The sequence below is a fragment of the Aotus nancymaae genome, unplaced genomic scaffold, assembly GCF_030222135.1.
Source record: "Aotus nancymaae isolate 86718 unplaced genomic scaffold, 86718_ANA_hifiasm-v0.15.2.pri h1tg000108l, whole genome shotgun sequence".
In the NCBI taxonomy this organism is placed as follows: Eukaryota; Metazoa; Chordata; class Mammalia; order Primates; family Aotidae; genus Aotus; species Aotus nancymaae.
In genome coordinates this window covers 29,325,737-29,344,263 of record NW_026988523.1, presented here as the reverse complement: position 1 = coordinate 29,344,263, position 18,527 = coordinate 29,325,737, and the positions used below count along the sequence as shown (strand labels likewise).

The following is an 18,527-nucleotide window of genomic DNA, read 5'->3' as shown; positions in this document are numbered from 1 at the left end:
ACTCTTGTCCATCCCAGCATAAGGCAATAATTTGTTACATCATTAATGGATCTATGTTTTTTCTTTATTATCCACTTCCTTGTGCTACCCATGGAATCTACTTGGGGCTCTGTGGTGTCTTATTTTCCCTGACTTATTCTTTGGTTTTTCCTCCTTTGTTAGGCTCAGCATGGAGCTGTTTGAAGCAGAAGCGCCTGAAGTCTTCCAGTACTCACTGGATATATTGCATTCAACGTATACAGCTTATCCTGAGTTTTATTACACATGCCAGGATTACACATATGCCATTTTTTTATTTGTGGAAGAACATGTTCACTTGACTTTGGACATGGACAGTAGGTTTCTTACTATGACGGTGATAAGACTCCACCTGGTCTCCTGGATAGGGGTCATATTCCCACACTAAGACAACATGTCACATGGGACTCTGCCGGTGCAGAGTATGAACAACGCCATGTTCTTGCTGAAAACACTTAGCCTGAGTTTCATAGCCTGAGGTAATCTCCAGGCAACTTCAGAATGTAGACCAGTGAGCAGCACGAATGACCTGTCTCCTTCAGACAGCCCATGTCACCACAAATCACACAACTAAAAGGAGAAGAGACATTTTGGGTTGAAATAGAGTAAAAACATAATGTAGCTCCATTTCTTTGGTTCTTTTGAACCCAAAGTGTCTCCTCACCTTTTTGTTGTTGTCACTGATAGTGGTGACATGGGCTTGTTTGTAGAGGACAGGTCAGCTGTCTGGCTCAATGCTCTACACTCTGAAGTTGCCTGAAAATGTCCTCATGATTAAATTCAGCCTAAGTGTTTTTCTGGGAACACTGCAGCGTCAATGCTACCTCACCCATCTGCAGGCAGAGAAGGTCCCGTGTGTCTATCACCATGATCGTGGTACCAGGACTGTTCCACCATTTGTCTATCACCATGATCATGATGCCAGATCTGTACCTTTCAGAGACACCTTATTTATACCGAAGTAATTGGAAAAATGGTTTTTAAAAGTATTAATATCCTGTATTCAGATGATCGTCCTCTAAACATTTTATTATTCATTAATCATCCCTGGCTGTGTCAATTATATTTATATCTCTACACTGGAAATTTTCAATTTTTACTGTATCTTTGCTTTTGCTAGTTTCTGTTGTTGAAAAAAAAATTCTGTGCCTACATTTTAATTTTTGCCAAAGTTAATTTTAATCTATACCATTAAAATTTTTTGTCTTAAGATAAGACCATCAGCACCTAAAGCCACAGCAAAGCAGATTTTGCTAATTTTTAAGCCATTATTAATTTCTGGCTGACAAGAGACGTAGTTTACTTAGTTAGCTGCTAATATCTATTTAAGTGAGCAGCCAGGGAAATGTCAATCAGACTAAGGATATGCAAAGCCCAGGCCATTCTCTTTGAGTCTTTTAAACTATTTCAAAACAGAGGAGAATAGGCAGATTCCACATATGTGGACAGGAAGGAGAATACACTAAAAGACACAAACAACTATTTCCCAAAACAGAATAGAAAATTAGATTTAAATAAACATGCACCATTAACATTCGTAACACATTTCCCCATGAAATGTAATCTCTCTAAACTTAGTCATTATGTGAAAGTCAGTTCTTAATATGCCACATTACATTGACTGTTGACATTCATAAGAACATATTTCCAAGTTTATTATTTGAGAAAGCAAATGGACTATACTCCTTTTTCTAATTTTTGCAGTGATCTTTTTAAGATTGAGGTTTTTTTTTTTCAAAATAAAACCAAAGATTTTAAAGATTGAAAATGGCATTAAAATTTATCTTCTCAAAGTAATGATGTTTAACTCAGGCTGTCTTATTCCTGTTTATAGCATAACTGTCAAGTGATCATTTAACCATTCTTTAAATATTTCAAATTACTGGGAATAACCACATACCAGGGTGTATCTTCTTTTCCTTTTTTTTTTCTTCATTTTACCTTAAGTTCTGGGGTGCATGTGCAGATCTTGCAGGATTGATACACATGCCATGGTGGTTTGCTACCTCTATCCCTCCATCACTTATGTTAGGTATTTCTCCTAATGCTATTTTTTCCCAATTTTCCCATCCCCTGCTATCCCTCCCTCACCCCCCACCCTCAACAGACCTCAGTTTGTGGTGTTCCCCTCCCTGTGTCCATGTGTTCTCATTGTTCAATATTCTTCTATCAGTGAAAACATGCGGTATTTGGTTTTCTGTTTTTGTGTCAGTTTGCTGAGAATGATGGTTTCCAGCTTCATCCATGTCCCTGCAAATGACATGAACTCATCCTTTTTTATGGCTGCATAGTATTCCATGGTGTATATGTGCAACTTTTTCTTTATCCAGTCTGTCATTAATGGGCATTTGGGTTGGTTCCAAGTCTTTGCTATTGTAAACAGTGCCAAAATGAACATATGTGTGCATGTGTCTTTATAATAGAAGGATTTATAATCCTTTGGGTATATACTCAGTAATGGGATTGCTGGGTCAAATGGTATTTCTCTTTCTAGATCCTTGAGGAATGACTACACTTTCTTCCACAATGATTGAAGAAATTTACACTCCCACCAACAGTGTAAAAGTATTCCTATTTCTCCACATTCCCTTCAGCATCTCTTGTCTCCTGATTTTTTAATGATCGCCATTCTAACTGGCGTGAGATGATATCTCAATGTGATTTTGATCTGCATTTTTCTAATGACCAGTGATGGTGAGCATTTTTCTTATGTTTATTGGCCACATAAATGTCTTCTTTTGAAAAGTGTCTGTTCATAGCCTTTGCCCATCTTTGATGGGGTTGTTTGTTTCTTGTATATTTGTTTTAGTTCTTTATAGATTCTGTTTATTAGTTTTTTGTCAGATGGGTAACTTGCAAAATTTTTTTTCCCATTTTGTTGGTTGCTGGTTCACTCTAATGATTGTTTCTTTTGCTGTGCAGAAGCTCTTAAGTTTAATTAGATCCCATTTATCTATTTGTGCTTTTGCTTCCAATGCTTTTGATGTTTAAGTCATAAAGTCCTTGCCTATGCCTATGTCCTGAATGGTATTGCCTAGGTTTTCTTCTTGGGTTTTTATGGTGTTAGGTCTTATGTTTAAATCTTTAATTTATCTGGAGTTAATTTTTGTATAAAGTGTAAGGAAGGAGTCCAGCTTCAGCTTTCTGCACATGGCTAGCCAGTTTCCCCAACACCATTTATTAAACAGGGAATCCTTTCTCCATTGCTTGTTTTTGTCAGGTTTGTCAAAGATCAGATGGTTGTAGATGTGTGACAGTATTTCTGAGGCCTCTGTTCTGTTCCATTGGTCTATAGCTCTGTTTTGGTACCAGTACCATGCTGTTTTAATTACTGTAGCCCTGTAGTATAGTTTGAAGTCAGGTAGTGTGATGCCTCCAGCTTTGTTCTTTTTTCTTAGGATTGTTGTGGCTATGTGGGCTCTTTTCTGGTTCCATATGAAGTTTAAGTTGTTTTTTTCCAGTTCCGTGAACATTGCTCAAGGAGATTAAAGAAGACCTAAATACGTGGAAAGATATCTTGTGTCCGTGGGTTAAAAGATATAACATGGATAAGACAAAAATACAACTCAAATCAATCCACAGATTCAATACAACTTTCTCAAAGTGGCCCTTTTTACAGGAATGGCTGAGAAGAACTTCATATTCCTAAGAAATTGCAAGTGTGCCCCCAAAACAAAAGCAATCTTGAAATGCAAGAAGGAACATCCTCTATTCCAAAGGTCTTTAACTGCTCTCAGCAATACCTGGTAGTCTTCAATATACAGGCTTTCACATTTTTTTTTTTTTCCATTTGTTTCTAGACAGAATCTCACTCTTTCTCTCAGGCTGGAGTGCAGGGGCACAGTCACAGCTCACTGCAACATGGAATTCTCAGGCCCATGAGATCCTAGGGCCTCATCCACTGAGCACCTGGGGCTACAGGCTCACACTGCCACACCTGGATAATTTTTGTAGTTTTCAGTAGAGACGAGGTCTCACTATGTTGCCCAGGCTAGTTTTAAATTTCTGAGCTCAAGCGACTCTCCTGCCACAGCCTTCCAAATTACTGGGATTTGAAGCTGAGCCTGGCTGGATTTCACATCTTTGCTATATAGTTTATATTTCCTGATGTTATTGGAAATGTTTATTTAAAGGAATCTTTTAAAACAATTTTTATTAAAATTATATATTTAAGGAATTCTATATATTTGTATGTATTTAAGGAATACAACCTGAGGATCATATACATATACATATACATAAAATAAACATATACATATGGAATGAACTAATGCCTACTAGGTGAGGGGCTGCCCTGTGAGCAAACTCAAGGGCCCTGGCTCATGAAGCCCTTGGCTGGAAAGGTGGAGGGATCAGCCAGGTGGGCACACAGCAGGTTTCTTGTTTTCTTTTGGCAAACACAAATATCAGCACCTGCTCACTGGAGTCTGGCAATCCTGACCAGGCTTCATGATGACTGAGGTGGGCTAGGAATGGGAAAGTGGATGACCCCAGACCTAGAGACTGCTGCTGTCACCTGGGGACCTGGAGTGTGTGGCGGAGTCTCCCATAGATTTGGGCCTGGATCAATGCCCAAACATGCACAAGGACAGGACTCTCGGCCTCAACATTTCCAGAGCTCTTAGTCTTCTAAAGAGGCTGGTGGTGGGGAGGAATGTTCAACAAAACAGAAGAGTTATGGGTACTTCAGCTTGGCAACAGAGAATATTTCCTTGTACTACTAAATGACAATATCTGACAATGATGAATGACACAGTTGAGCAACAGCTTTCACTGTTTCATAAGCAGTGTCTCTGGACCACTAGGTTAGTGCTGTTGGATGTTGACTGAAACATCAGTGGTTTGAGCCCATCCAGTCACATTAATGTTTCTAGCTGACATGACCTTCCATCTGAAGAGTCTCTTCCTTGGACCAAATATATCTTAAAACTTCTCTTCTTCTTGTCTCTTGTCTATTTTCCAATGTGCCTCTTTGTTGCTTGGGGCAAAAATAGTCCATTTTAAATCTACACCCAACAAACATCTTCCCTTACTTCTCCTGGTGTTTAGGGTTTGAGTTTGTTTTCTCAGCTGCTCATATTTGGAACACTAGAAATTCCTAAAATGGAGAATGACAGAACCTGAATCACACCTCTAGTGAAGCCACAGACTCTGGGGGAGAAACCTAATCTGCCAAGGTTTGAAGTGAAACACATTAACTTTCTGTGCCTCCATTTCTATATGTCAAATGCACTAAATCAGAACACTCAGGTTGTCCAATGTTTAAATGAGCTGTGCAGGAAAAGCGTGGAGCCCAATGCCTGTCACGTAGTAGTTGTTCAATACACATGAGCTCCTATCAGCGCCGTTGCCTCCAGCATTTCCATCAGGCTTTGATCTTTTAAACATCCTTCTTGATACAAGTGGATCATTCTTCAAACCTTCTCTAACTGATGGCCATGAAATTGCTCCGATGTGTATTATTACAAATACAACTGCAGGGATCAGATTGACACATACATCTGTCAGGCATCCCCTGTCTACTTCTCCACAGATACCTGGAAATGGAATTGCCAGATCAAGGTATTTATACAATTTCTGATTTGGCTAATTTCTGTCTAAATTGCTGTGGAAAGATGATATAACAAGTCACATTTTTACCATTTTGTGAGAAGTCTTTTTTTCTCCCTCTTCCGGCCAAAACTGGGTAGTATTTGCCTACCATTTCCTCTGAACTTACTTTTGCCAACATTTCTGTGGTCATACAGTGGGAACACGTTTTATGCATGACATCAAACTCAAATCCTTAAATGAAAATGGACTAACATGACTGTATACAAATTTATATTCAAAATACAATGAATATAAATATATGTGTATGTAAATATATACACACATAAATATATGGCAAAAAATTTTTTTATTTAGGATACTTCATCAAAGTTACACATACTTCAAAATTTGTTTAGTAAAACAGCAGTCCCCTGTGGACTCCCAGAGTTTCATCATACATAAGCAATTAGTTAGCTCCTTATCTCTAAATAGCTATTATTCCTCTTTGCTTTCTGAGTTTAGGCCCTATCTCTCCTTCACATACTTGTTTATCGCCACTACCCCCAAACACGCCTCTCAACGCCTCACCCTCTAACATGTTTGTGTCCTAGTTTGCTGAGTCAATTCCTACATTATTGTAACTTGTACATTTTATTCAGAGTTCAGTCACATTGGATATACATAGCAGGAATGAAGGACCAGTATCTTCCGGGACTCTCTCTCAAGTGGATGAGCTTCAGAGATTTATGTAGTCTTTGGCCACCCGGCCTGTCTTTCTCCTATTCCAGGTAAGTACTGGATATGACGGCCCAGCCCAGGTCAGGCGCTCTCTCCGTGAGCAGGGGAGGGTGGGACATCTTCATGTGTAGTACCAGAAAGACACTGTCCAAAGAGGGAGAGGGTTCAGAGAAAGAAAGGTCAGTCTGGGGTATGGGCAGGCAAACCGAGGATGTGAAGAAAACAGTGTCTGTTCTGTGAGGGGAACATGCAGTAGAGGATGGATTCAGAGTGGGAGGAAAAGAGTTTTCAGAAATATGGGCCACGGATATTCCTGTGTGAGCTGGGGCCACACGAGACTGTTGGGGACTTACAGCGCCAGGGAGCTTAGGAGAATCTGCACTCCCCAACCTGGGAGACAGGTGAGGGGACTGTCCTGGTCACCAGACAGAGATAGGGTCTCGGCCAGGCAGTTCTGGTGGGAAAGAACAGGACATCTCCTTAAGGTAAGGTCCTGAGTTCAGGTCTTGGTAGGGAGGGAGGCCACCTTGGGCATTGGTAGCTGCAGATGGTTCACCAGATGAGGGCGCTGAAATCTATGTACTATAACCTTGTGGTTCTAGTAAAAGAATAGCTGCAATGAAAGGTCCTTAGGAAGAGGAGGTAGAGGACCTGACTTGGGGTGGTGGCTCCAAGAAGAACTTCTGCCTTGCTGTGCAGAAGCCTGCTGCATAACCTCCCTGGTTCTCTTGCTCAGTATCCTGGCCAAACCCCCAGAGTTCCTGCCCTGTGTGCCCTGGAAGGGCACAGTCAGATGAACCAAGGCATCTCCAGCCGGGACTCATCCCTGGGCATTTTTGTGGCTTTGGGCGCCCTGGACTTCTCCAGGCCTTGTCTTGCAAGCAACTGTCCTGCAGGGGGAGTCAGGGAAGGAGGCTACGTGTTAGTTAACTCTGAGGGGTTCCATAAGGTCCTGACTTGGGTCCTAGTCACTTGCAAACCTATGCATCCCCATCCCATCCCCCAAATGAGGAAAAGAAACTTTGCCAGGACTCATGCCAGACAAATAGGGTGGGGCCTTTCATAGAGCCAAGTTCTTAGGCCATCAATAAGAGATGGAAATCACCTGCAGGAAGGTGCCACGGTGAGAACCTGGGTGGCAGGAAGCAGTCACTGGACAGTCAGGGTGAATCCTGGCCCTCACACACCCTTTCTCCTCCCCACCTCCTTGTCTCCTTTCTCCTGTCTGCTCTTTCCCCTCTCTCTCCTGCATTCCTCAGCGCGTCGGGAGTGTCGGAGGCGCGGTAGAGGCTCGTCGGGGGCGGCCGCGGCGTGGTCAGCGGGTTGGCGGCGTCCCAGGCGCTGACAGCGTCAGTGGCATCGGCGGCGCGGTCGGCATCGGCGGTGTCCAGAGGGTCTGCGGCGTCCGCGCCGAAGTCGGCGCGGCAGTGGCGCGACGGCGGCATCCGAGGCGCGTCGGCGGCGTCCGTGGGATCTGCGGCACGACGGCGGCGTCCCAGGCGAGGACGGCATCGGCGGCGCGGTAGGCTGGCTGGGGGCATCCACGGCGCAGTCAGCGGTTCGGCGGCTTGCCAGCCGCTGACAGCGTCAGTGGCGTCTGCGGCGCGGTAGGCTTGTTGGGGACATCCGCCGCGCGGTCAGCGGTTTGGCGGCGTCCGCGGGGTCTGCATCGCGACGGCGGCGTCTGAGGCACTGTCCGTGCGTCGGGGGCGTCCGCGCCGAGGCAGCGCGGTCGGCGCGTCAGTGACGTCAGCGGCGCGACGGCGGCATCCGAGGCGCGTCGGCGGCGTCCGTGGGGTCTGCGCCACGACGGCGGCGTCCCAGGCGAGGATGGCATCGGCGGCGCGGTACCTTGTCGGGGACATCCGCCGCGCGGTCAGCGGTTTGGCGGCGTCCCAGGCGCTGACAGTGTCAGTGGCGTCGGCGGCGCGGTCAGCACGTCGTGGGCGTCCGCGGGGTCTGCGGCGGGACGGCGGCGTCCGAGGCGCAGTCGGCGCGTCTGGGGCGTCTGCGGAGTGTTGGGGGCGTCTGCGGCGTCTGCGGCGCGACGGAGGCGTCCGAGGAGCTTCGGCGGTGTCCCAGGTGCGGATGGCATCGGCGGCGCAGTCGGCGCAGTCGGCGCGTCGGGAGTGTCGGTGGCGCGGTAGGCTGGTCGGGGGCGGCCGCTGCGCGGTCAGCGGGTCGGCAGCGTCCTAGGCGCTGACAGCGTCAGTGGCGTCGGCGGCGCGGTCTGCGCGTCGGGTGCGTCGGTGGTGTCCAGAGGGTCTGCGGCGTCGGGGGCGTCAGCTGCGAGGTTGGCGCGTCAGGGGCGTCCGCGGCGCGACGGCGGTGTCCGAGACGCGGTTGGCGCGTCGTGGGTGTCTGTGGCGCGGTCGGCGGCTTTCAGAGGGTCTGTGGCGCGTCGGTGGCGTCCGCGGCGCGGTCGGCGCGTCGGCGGTGACTGGGCGTCAGCGTCGCGGTAGGCGCTGGCCGCGCATGGGTGGCGCGGGCCGGTGCGTCGGCGGCGCGCCGAGTTAAGGTTTACCGGGACGTCCACGCAGCGTTTCCGAGGTGAGTGCCGTGGCGGGGCGGCGGCCGGGATCTGCACTGAAAGTCAAAGGTTTAGTAGGAAGTCAAGGTTTAGTTAGGGAGAAGTCCACCCAGCCTTTCCGAGGTGAGGGCGCCGGGCCAAGCTGGGAGAGCGGTGAGTCCGGGACCCGCGGCGCACAGCTGGGTCGATGTGCGCGCCGGGGGCCTCCACAACTTTTGCTGTGCCAGCGGGGCGGGCGCGCCGGGTTAAGTTCCCTGCGTTGGATTCCTTGCCTGCCGCTGCGTGCCGCAGCCCTGCTCTCGTGGGCTCTGGGGAAGAAACTCGCGGGCGGGTCTTCCTGTTGCATCCCAGGGGGTGGAGGGATGGAGCAGCTTCCGGGGCACATCCTCCTAGATCTGGTGGAGGACATTGATCCTTTGCCCCATCTTCGAGGCCAGAAATCGGTTCCCTCTGGGGACCTGAGGGGCGAGAGATCTCAAGCCCCAAATTTGCAAAGTTGGGGTCTTTATTGGCGTCCGGGATTCCGCACCTGGCGCTGTCTCCAGCCTGGTGGTGGGCAAGCCAGGTGCGCCAGATCCAGGATGCACTAGGGGAGCGTTTGTAGCCGTCGCTGAATCTACTCAGGACTAGCGGGGCAAGCCTCAGATTAACCGCAGCATTTCCAGTAGGTTGGATTGTGGTGCTGCTGTTTGCGCTCCAAAGAGTTGCTGTGGTTTCCCTGTGTCTGTCCGCCTTGGGAGCTTCTCAGATCATCTCGTTTGGCATCCTCTCACAGAAGAGTTAAGCAAGACTTTTGGAATGGTTTCCTCGCTTTCCTTCTGTCTTTTACTGGTATAGCTGCTTTCACAAGGAAGTCTTTTCTTGCAGTGCTATCTTTTCTTTGACTCCCAGTGCTTGACGAAGTGAAAGAAAAGAAACCTGCTGGTAGTTTTTAACCTTTGTTCTGAGCTGATACGCGTTAGTAGCTTTGTTTTGTTTTTAAATTGAATTGGTAAATTTTCACCTGTGAACCAGAAGCTCTTTTTTTCTCTTCTAAAATGCTAGCTTTAAGATTTCTGAGAACTTTGTGTCAAAGAAATCTTGGAAAAGTGACTGACGTCTACAGAAGAAGCTCACAATTTTAAATGTGCAGGTGGTCCCGGGGCGGTGGATCACACCTGTAATCCCAGCACTTCCGGAGGCCAAGGTGAGCAGATCAGTTGAGCCCAGGAGTTCCAGACCAGCCTGGGCAATGTGGCAAAACCCCATCTCTACTGAAACGACAAAAATTAGCTGTGTGTGGTGGTGTGTGCCTGTAGTCCTAGCTACCCGGCAGGCTGAGATGGGAGGATCACCAGAGCCTGGGAGGTTGAGATTACAGTGAGCCATGATCGTGCCAGTGCACTCAGGCCTGGATGGCAGAGTGAGAGTCTGTCTCAAGAAAAGAAAAAAAAATACAGGTAATGAATTTACACTAAGTAAATTTCACCACAAATCAAGAAATAGAACATTACTAGATTGGTGTATATATATGTAGGAATGGCATTGTTGGTTTTAGAGGTATATGAATGACAAAACTTTAGTATCAGTTATTGTTGATCATCTTCACAAAGTGGTTGTACCGTTTAGCAGGGAATATTGTGGTTACCTCACATCCTTGCTTATGCTTGTCAATTAAAAATTATTTTGCCATTCTAGTAGAGGTGCAGTAATGTATCAGTGTAGTTTCCTTTTGCATTTTCCTGGTATTGAGATTGAGTATTTTTTATTGCCATTTATATGTCCTCTTTTGTGAAGTGCCTGTTCAATCTTTGTATCCTGTTTTCATTGATAGGCTTGTTCTTCTGTTGATCTGTAATACTTTATTCTGGATGTGTGTCCTTTCTAGGATATATATGTATTATATGTATTACATTTCTCTATTTTTCAAACTGTAGCATGCCTTTTCACTCTTTTAATGGTGTTTTTACATGAGTGGAGATTCTCCAGTTTTTTTTTTTTTCTTTTTGAGATAGGATCTCATTCTGTTGTTCAGGCCTCAGTGCAGTGGCACAATCACAGCTCAGTGCAACCTCCAGCTCCCAAGGCTCAAGTGATCCTCCTGCCTGAGCCCCCAAGTAGCTGGGACCTACAGGGAGCACCATTATGCTCAGCTCTTTTTCGTATTTTCAGTAGAGATTGGGTTCAAACATGTTGCATAGGCTGGTCTGGAATTCCTGGGATCAAGTGATACACCTGCCTCGGCCTCCCAAAGTGTAGGGATTACGGGCATGAGCCAGTGTACCCAGCCTGAGTGTCTTAATTTTAATGAAATTATACTTGATCAATCTTTTCCTTTATGGTGACTGCTTTTTGTGTCCTGTGAATCAGTGCCTAACCTACGAATATGAACACTTAACCTCTTAGCAATTTCAGTTTAGTTTATGCTTCCCTACTTCCCCACCCCCACGCCCCAGATAGGCTCTCACTCTATTGCTCAGGCTGGAGCGCGGTGGCATGATCTCAGCTCACTGCAACCTCCACCTCCTGACTCAAGCGATCCTCCCCGCTCAGCCTCCTGAGTCCCTGAGACCACAGGCGTGTGCCACCATGCCTGGCTAAGTTTTGTATTTTTTTTTCGTAGAGATGGGGATTCACCGTTTTCCCAGGTTGGTCTCAAACTCTTGGGCTCAAGTAGTCTGCCCGCTTCAGCCTCCCAGAGTGCTGAGATTACAGGTTCGAGCCAACCCACCCACCCATGATTCACTTTTTACTACATGGATGTGACTGCTTGATCCAGCACCATGTATAGGAAGGACCATCTTTGTCCTTCTGCACTGGGTAGCACTTTTTTTCATCAATTGGATGGCTGTATGATCATCTGATTGACGAAATCAGTGTGGGTCTGTTTCTGGACCAACCTGGGCAACATAGCAAGATCCAATCTCTACAAAAAATAATAAATAAAAAAAGAAGTACATGAAATTTGTTAAGTGGATAGAGCAGATGGAGTCATAGGTGGTAATTTATAAATGATTGTCAATTTCTTGGCTACATACAGGTGTTGGTAAGTGAGATCTGTTGGGAGTTCAGGCAAAGTGTATTAAGTGAATTCTATGGTGTTCAGAATGATTGCTAGATGTTCGTTGCGACTTCGATTAGATGTTGTTTGCGCCTCACAGAGCTACAGGTTTTATTTTCTTATTTATTTATTTGTCTTTAAAATTTTTTTACGATCTTCCTGTCAAGGCAGTACCTCTTTTATACTTAATTGTTCTTAGGTATACTTAATTACCAGGAAAATTTTATGGATCATATCTAACTGTTAAGCCACTTTAAAGGGCTGATGTCATGTAATATAGACAGTAGGATTCTACATAATAGTTTCGGGAGTATATCGATTAAATTATTTCTTCTTCTTCTTTTTTTTTTTTTGAGACAGGGTCTCACTCTGTTGCCGAGGCTGGAGTACAGTGGTGTAGCGGTATGATCGTGGCTCACTGCAGCTTTGACCTCTCAGGCTCAAGCAGCCTCCCACCTCAGCCTTCTTAAGTAGCTGGAACTAGAGGCATGCACCACTACGCCTGGCTAATTTTGTATCTTTTGTATGCAGGGTCTTCCTATGGTGCCCAGACTGATCTGAAACTCCTGGGCTCAAATGATCCTCCCACCTTGTCATCCCAAAGTGTTGGTATTACAGGCGTGAGCCATCACATCTGGCCATTTTAATTTTAATAATTTTATATTTTTCTAACTTAGAATATTTACTAAGTCTATTTATGAATATAATATTCATTATTATGATGATATTTTGTATGTATTATTTTGTATGTATCTAATCTCATTTAATATAAGCTCTTGGAAATTAGAGATCTTGTCTCTTTTTTTAATTTTTTAAATTTTTTTTATTGCATTTTAGGTTTTGGGGTACATGTGAAAAACATGCAAGGTTGTTGCATAGGTGCATACGTGGCAGTGTGATTTGCTGCCTTCCTCCCCTTCACCTATATCTGGCATTTCTGCCCATGCTATCCCTCCCCAACTCCCCACTCCCCCACTGTCCCCCCCACTCCCCCCCAACAGACCCCAGTGTATAGTGCTCCCCTCCTTGTGTCCATGTGTTCTCATTGTTCAACACCCGCCTATGAGTGAGAACATGTGGTGTTTGATTTTGTGTTCTTGTGTCAGTTTGCTGAGAATGATGGTTTCCAGGTTCATCCATGTCCCTACAAAGAACGCAAACTCATCGTTTTTGATGGCTGCATAATATTCCATGGTGTATATGTGCCACATTTTTCCTGTCCAGTCTATCATCGATGGGCATTTGGGTTGGTTCCAGGTCTTTGCTATTGTAAACTGTGCTGCAATGAACATTCGTGTGCATGTGTCCTTATAGTAGAACGATTTATAATCCTTTGGATATATGCCTAGTAATGGGATTGCTGGGTCAAATGGAATTTCTATTTCTAGGTCCTTGAGGAATCGCCACACTGTCTTCCACAATGGTTGAACTAATTTACTCTCCCACCAACAGTGTAAAAGTGTTCCTATTTCTCCACATCCTCTCCAGCATCTGTTGTCTCCAGATTTGTTAATGATCGCCATTCTAACTGGCATGAGATGGTATCTCAATGTAGTTTTGATTTGCATTTCTCTAATGACCAGTGATGATGAGCATTTTTTCATATGCTTGTTGGCCTCATGTATGTCTTCTTTTGTAAAGTATCTGTTCATATCCTTCGCCCATTTTTGAATGGGCTTGTTTGTTTTTTTCTTGTAAATCTGTTTTAGCTCGTTGTAAATTCTGGATATCAGCCCTTTGTCAGACGGGTAGGCTGCAAAAATTTTTTCCCATTCTGTTGGTTGCCGATTCACTCTATTGACTGTTTCTTTTGCCGTGCAGAAGCTGTGGAGTTTGATTAGGTCCCTCCCATTTGTCTATTTTGGCTTTTGTTGCCAATGCTTTTGGTGTTTTGGTCATAAAGTCCTTGCCTACACCTATGTCCTGAATGGTTTTCCCTAGGTTTCCTTCTAGTGTTTTTATGGTGTTAGGTCTTATGTTTAAGTCTTTAATCCATCTGGAGTCAATTTTAGTGTAAGGTGTCAGGAAGGGGTCGAGTTTCTGCTTTCTGCATATGGCTAGCCAGTTTTCCCAACACCACTTATTGAACAGGGAATCCTTTCCCCATTGCTTGTTTTTATCAGGTTTGTCAAAGATCGGGTGGTTGTAGATATGTTGTGTCGCCTCCGACGCCTCTGTTCTGTTCCATTGGTCTATATCTCTGTTTTGGTACCAGTACCATGCTGTTTAGATTACTGTATCCTTGTAGTATAGTTTGATGTCCGGTAGTGTGATGCCTCCCGCTTTGTTCTTTTTGCTTAGAATTGACTTGGCTATGCGGGCTCTCTTTTGGTTCCATATGAAGTTTAAGGTGGTTTTTTCCAGTTCTGTGAAGAAGGTCATTGGTAGCTTGATGGGGATAGCGTTGAATCTGTAAATTACTTTGGGCAGTATGGCCATTTTCACGATATTAATTCTTCCTAACCATGAACATGGAATGTTTCTCCATCTGTTTGTGTCCTCTCTTATTTCGTTGAGCAGTGGTTTGTAGTTCTCCTTGAAGAGGTCCTTTACGTTCCTTGTTAGTTGTATTCCTAGGTATTTTATTCTCTTTGTAGCAATTGTGAATGGCAGTTCGTTCTTGATTTGGCTCTCTTTAAGTCTGTTATTGGTGTATAGGAATGCTTGTGATTTTTGCACGTTGATTTTGTATCCTGAGACTTCGCTGAAGTTGCTTATCAGTTTCAGGAGATTTTGGGCTGAGATGATGGGGTCTTCTAGATATACAATCATGTCGTCTGCAAATAGAGACAATTTGACTTCCTCCTTTCCTAATTGAATACCCTTTATTTCTTTTTCTTGCCTGATTGCTCTGGCTAGAACTTCCAGTACTATATTGAATAGGAGTGGTGAGAGAGGGCATCCTTGTCTAGTGCCCGATTTCAAAGGGAATGCTTCCAGTTTTTGCCCATTCAGTATGATATTGGCTGTCGGTTTGTCGTAAATAGCTTTTATTATTTTGAGATACGTTCCGTCATACCTAGTTTATTGAGAGTTTTTAGCATAAAGGGCTGCTGAATTTTGTCGAAGGCCTTCTCTGCATCAATTGAGATAATCATGTGGTTTTTGTCTTTGGTTCTGTTTATGTGGTGAATTACATTTACAGACTTGCGTATATTGAACCAGCCTTGCATCCCCGGGATGAATCCTACTTGATCATGGTGGATAAGCTTTTTGATGTGCTGTTGCAATTGGCTTGCCAGTATTTTATTGAAGATTTTTGCATCTATGTTCATCATGGATATTGGCCTGTAATTTTCTTTTCTTGTTGAGTCTTTGCCGGGTTTTGGTATTAGGATGATGTTGGTCTCATAAAATGATTTGGGAAGGATTCCCTCTTTTTGGATTATTTGGAATAGTTTCAGTAGGAATGGTACCAGTTCCTCTTTGTATGTCTGGTAGAATTCGGCTGTGAACCCATCTGGACCTGGGCTTTTTTTGTGTGGTAGGCTCTTAATTGCTGCCTCGACTTCAGACCTTGTTATTGGTCTATTCAGGGTTTCGACTTCTTCCTGGTTTAGGCTTGGGAGGAGGCAACTGTCCAGGGATTTATCCATTTCTTTCAGGTTTTCTAGTTTATGTGCATAGAGTTGTTTGTAATAATCTCTGATGATGGTTTGAATTTCTGTGGAATCTGTGGTGATATCCCCTTTATCATTTTTTATTGCATCTATTTGCTTATTCTCTCTTTTCTTTTTTATTAGTCTGGATAGTGGTCTATTTTGTTGATCTTTTCAAAAAACCAGCTCCTGGATTTATTGATTTTTTTGTAGGGTTTTCCGTGCTCTATCTCCTTCAATTCTGCTTTGATCTTAGTTATTTCTTGTCTTCTGCTAGGTTTTGAGTTTTATTGATCTTGCTCCTCTAGCTCTTTCAATTTTGATGATAGGGTGTCGATTTTAGATCTCTCCTTTCTTCTCATGTGTGCACTTATTGCTATATATTTTCCTCTAGAGACTGCTTTAAATGTGTCCCAGAGATTCTGGTATGTGGTGTCTTTGTTCTCGTTGGTTTCAAAGAACATCTTTATTTCTGCCTTCATTTCATTGTTTATCCAGTGAACATTCAGGAGAAAGTTGTTCATTTTCCATGAGGCTGTGTGGTTCTGGGTTGGCTTCTGAATTCTGAGTTCTAACTTGATTGCACTGTGGTCTGAGAGACTGTTTGTTATGGTTTCCATTCTTTTGCATTTGCTGAGGAGTGATTTACTTCCAATTATGTGGTCAATTTTAGAGTAGGTGTGATGTGGTGCTGAGAAGAATGTATATTCTGTGGATTTGGGGTGGAGAGTTCTGTAAATGTCTATTAGGTTTGCTTGTTCCAGGTCTGAGTTCAAGTCCTGGATATCCTTGTTAATTTTCTATGTCGTTGATCTGTCTAATATTGACAATGGTGTGTTGAAGTCTCCCACTATTATTGTGTGGGAGTCTAGGTCTCTTTGTAAGTCTTTAAGAACTTGCCTTATGTATCTGGGTGCTCCTGTATTAGGTGCATATATATTTAGGATCGTTAGCTCTTCTTGTTGCATTGATCCTTTTACCATTATGTAATGTCCTTCTTTGTCTCTTTTGGTCTTTGTTGCTTTAAAGTCTGTTTTATCAGAGATGAGAATTGCAACTCCTGCTTTTTTTAGCTCTCCATTTGCTTGGTAAATCTTCCTCCATCCCTTTATTTTGAGCCTTTGTGTATCCTTGCATGTGAGGTGGGTTTCCTGGATACAGCACACTGATGGGTTTTGGCTTTTTATCCAATTTGCCAGTCTGTGTCTTTTGATTGGGGCATTTAGTCCGTTTACATTTAGGGTTAATATTGTTAAGTGTGAATTTGATCCTGTCATTTTGATGCTAGCTGGCTGTTTTGCCCATTGGTTGATGCAGATTCTTCATTGTGTTGATGCTCTTTACCATTTCGTGTGTTTTTGGAGTGGCTGGTACTGGTGGTTCTTTTCTATGTGTAGTGCCTCCTTCAGGAGCTCTTGTAAAGCTGGTCTGGTGGTGATGAAATCTCTGAGTACTTGCTTGTTCTCAAAGGATTATATTTTTCCTTCACTTATGAAGCTTAGTTTGGCTGGATAGGAAATTCTGGGTTGAAAGTTCTTTTCTTTAAGGATGTTGAATATCGGCCCCCACTCTCTTCAGGCCTGTAGGGTTTCTGCTGAGAGATCTGCTGTGAGTCTGATGGGCTTCCCTTTATGGGTAACCCGACCTTTCTCTCTGGCTGCCCTTAGTATTTTCTCCTTCATTTCGACCCTGGTGAATCTGACGATTATGTGCCTTGGGGTTGCTCTTCTAGAGGAATATCTTTGTGGTGTTCTCTGTATTTCCTGGGCTTGAATATTGGCCTGCCTTGCTAGGTTGGGGAAGTTTTCCTGGATAATATCCTGAAGAGTATTTTCCAGCTTTGATGCATTCTCTTCGTCACATTCAGGTACACCTGTCAAATGTAGATTAGGTCTTTTCACATAGTCCCATAATTCTTGTTGACTCTGTTCATTCCTTTTTACCCTGTTTTCTCTAATCTTGCCTTCTCGTTTTATTTCATTGAGTTGATCTTCGACCTTTGATATCCTTTCTTCTGCTTGGTCAATTCGGCTGTTGAAACTTGTACATGCTTTGCGAAGTTCTCGTGTTGTGTTTTTCAGCTCCATCAATTCACTCATATTCCTCTCTAAGTTGTCCATTCTCGTTAGCATTTCGTCAAGTCTTTTTTCAAGGTTCTTGGTTTCTTTGCATTGGGTTAGAACATGTTCTTTTAGCTCACGGAAGTTTCTTATTATCCATTTTCTGAAAGCTGATTCTGTCATTTCATCACACTCATTCTCCATCCAGTCTTGTTCCCTTGCTGGTGAGGAGTTGCGCTCCCTTGTAGGAGGAGAGGTGTTCTGGTTTTGGGTGTTTTCGTCCTTTTTGCGCTGGTTTCTTCCCATCTTTGTGGATTTATCCACCTATCGACTTTGTAGTTGCTGTCTTTCTGATTTTGGTAATTTTAAGTCTGCAGCAGCTGAACTCATAAACCCCCTTTTCTTCCCCCCAGGTGTTCTGTCCCAGGGAGTTAGGGCTTTATGATTTCCCGCTGTCTTGCTACCGTTTTCCCTGCCCACAAGGTGGCAGCCTAGTCACACTCGGCCTGCAGAGGCTTCGCTGAGCTGCTGTGGGCTCCGCCCAGCTTCCGTGTGAACTTCCCTGCAGTCCTGTTTATATGGGTGTAGTTAGAACTGCTTCCGCTATGTTGGGTCTCTGTAGTGGCGGGTTACCTTGGTTATGGCAGATTGCCCTGGGAACTGAAGGGTGTTTGCTGATGGAGGCCGCCCCTCCCCCACAGAGCTGGACCGTCCCAGGTTCAGCCGTGCTTCCCGTGGTGCCCTCTTTGCCCGGGAATCTCTTGGCTTGATTCCCTGCCTCAGCTCCCCTTGCTGGCCCAGAGGGGACCCAGTCTTGTTCATTCTGCACAAGGAGCACTGCCCCCTGCCCCAGGTGTTGGCCAAGCGGCCGCGCCGGTCCAACCAGAGGCACTGGCAACCCGTGGAGCTCCTCCGTCTGTGAGTCTCCTGGTCCGTGGGCAGTAAAAATCTGCTGCCCTGTGAGCCGCTGCGTCAGCTGAAGCAGCGGCTCTGAGATTCGTGGTGCGCCC

General features: G+C 44.7%; 1 protein-coding gene across 1 annotated transcript in view; it reads left to right on the top strand.

Annotated features, from left to right (window-relative positions):
* The first annotated feature begins 12,444 nt into the window (after nucleotides 1-12,444).
* The window catches only part of LOC105711518 (uncharacterized protein C22orf42-like), a 248,132-nt gene continuing 242,049 nt past the window's right edge, over nucleotides 12,445-18,527 (top strand). Inside the window, exon 1 of the mRNA XM_064370523.1 lies at nucleotides 12,445-12,463. The gene's annotated coding sequence lies outside the window, so the exon portion shown is untranslated. The remainder of the gene's footprint in view (nucleotides 12,464-18,527) is intronic.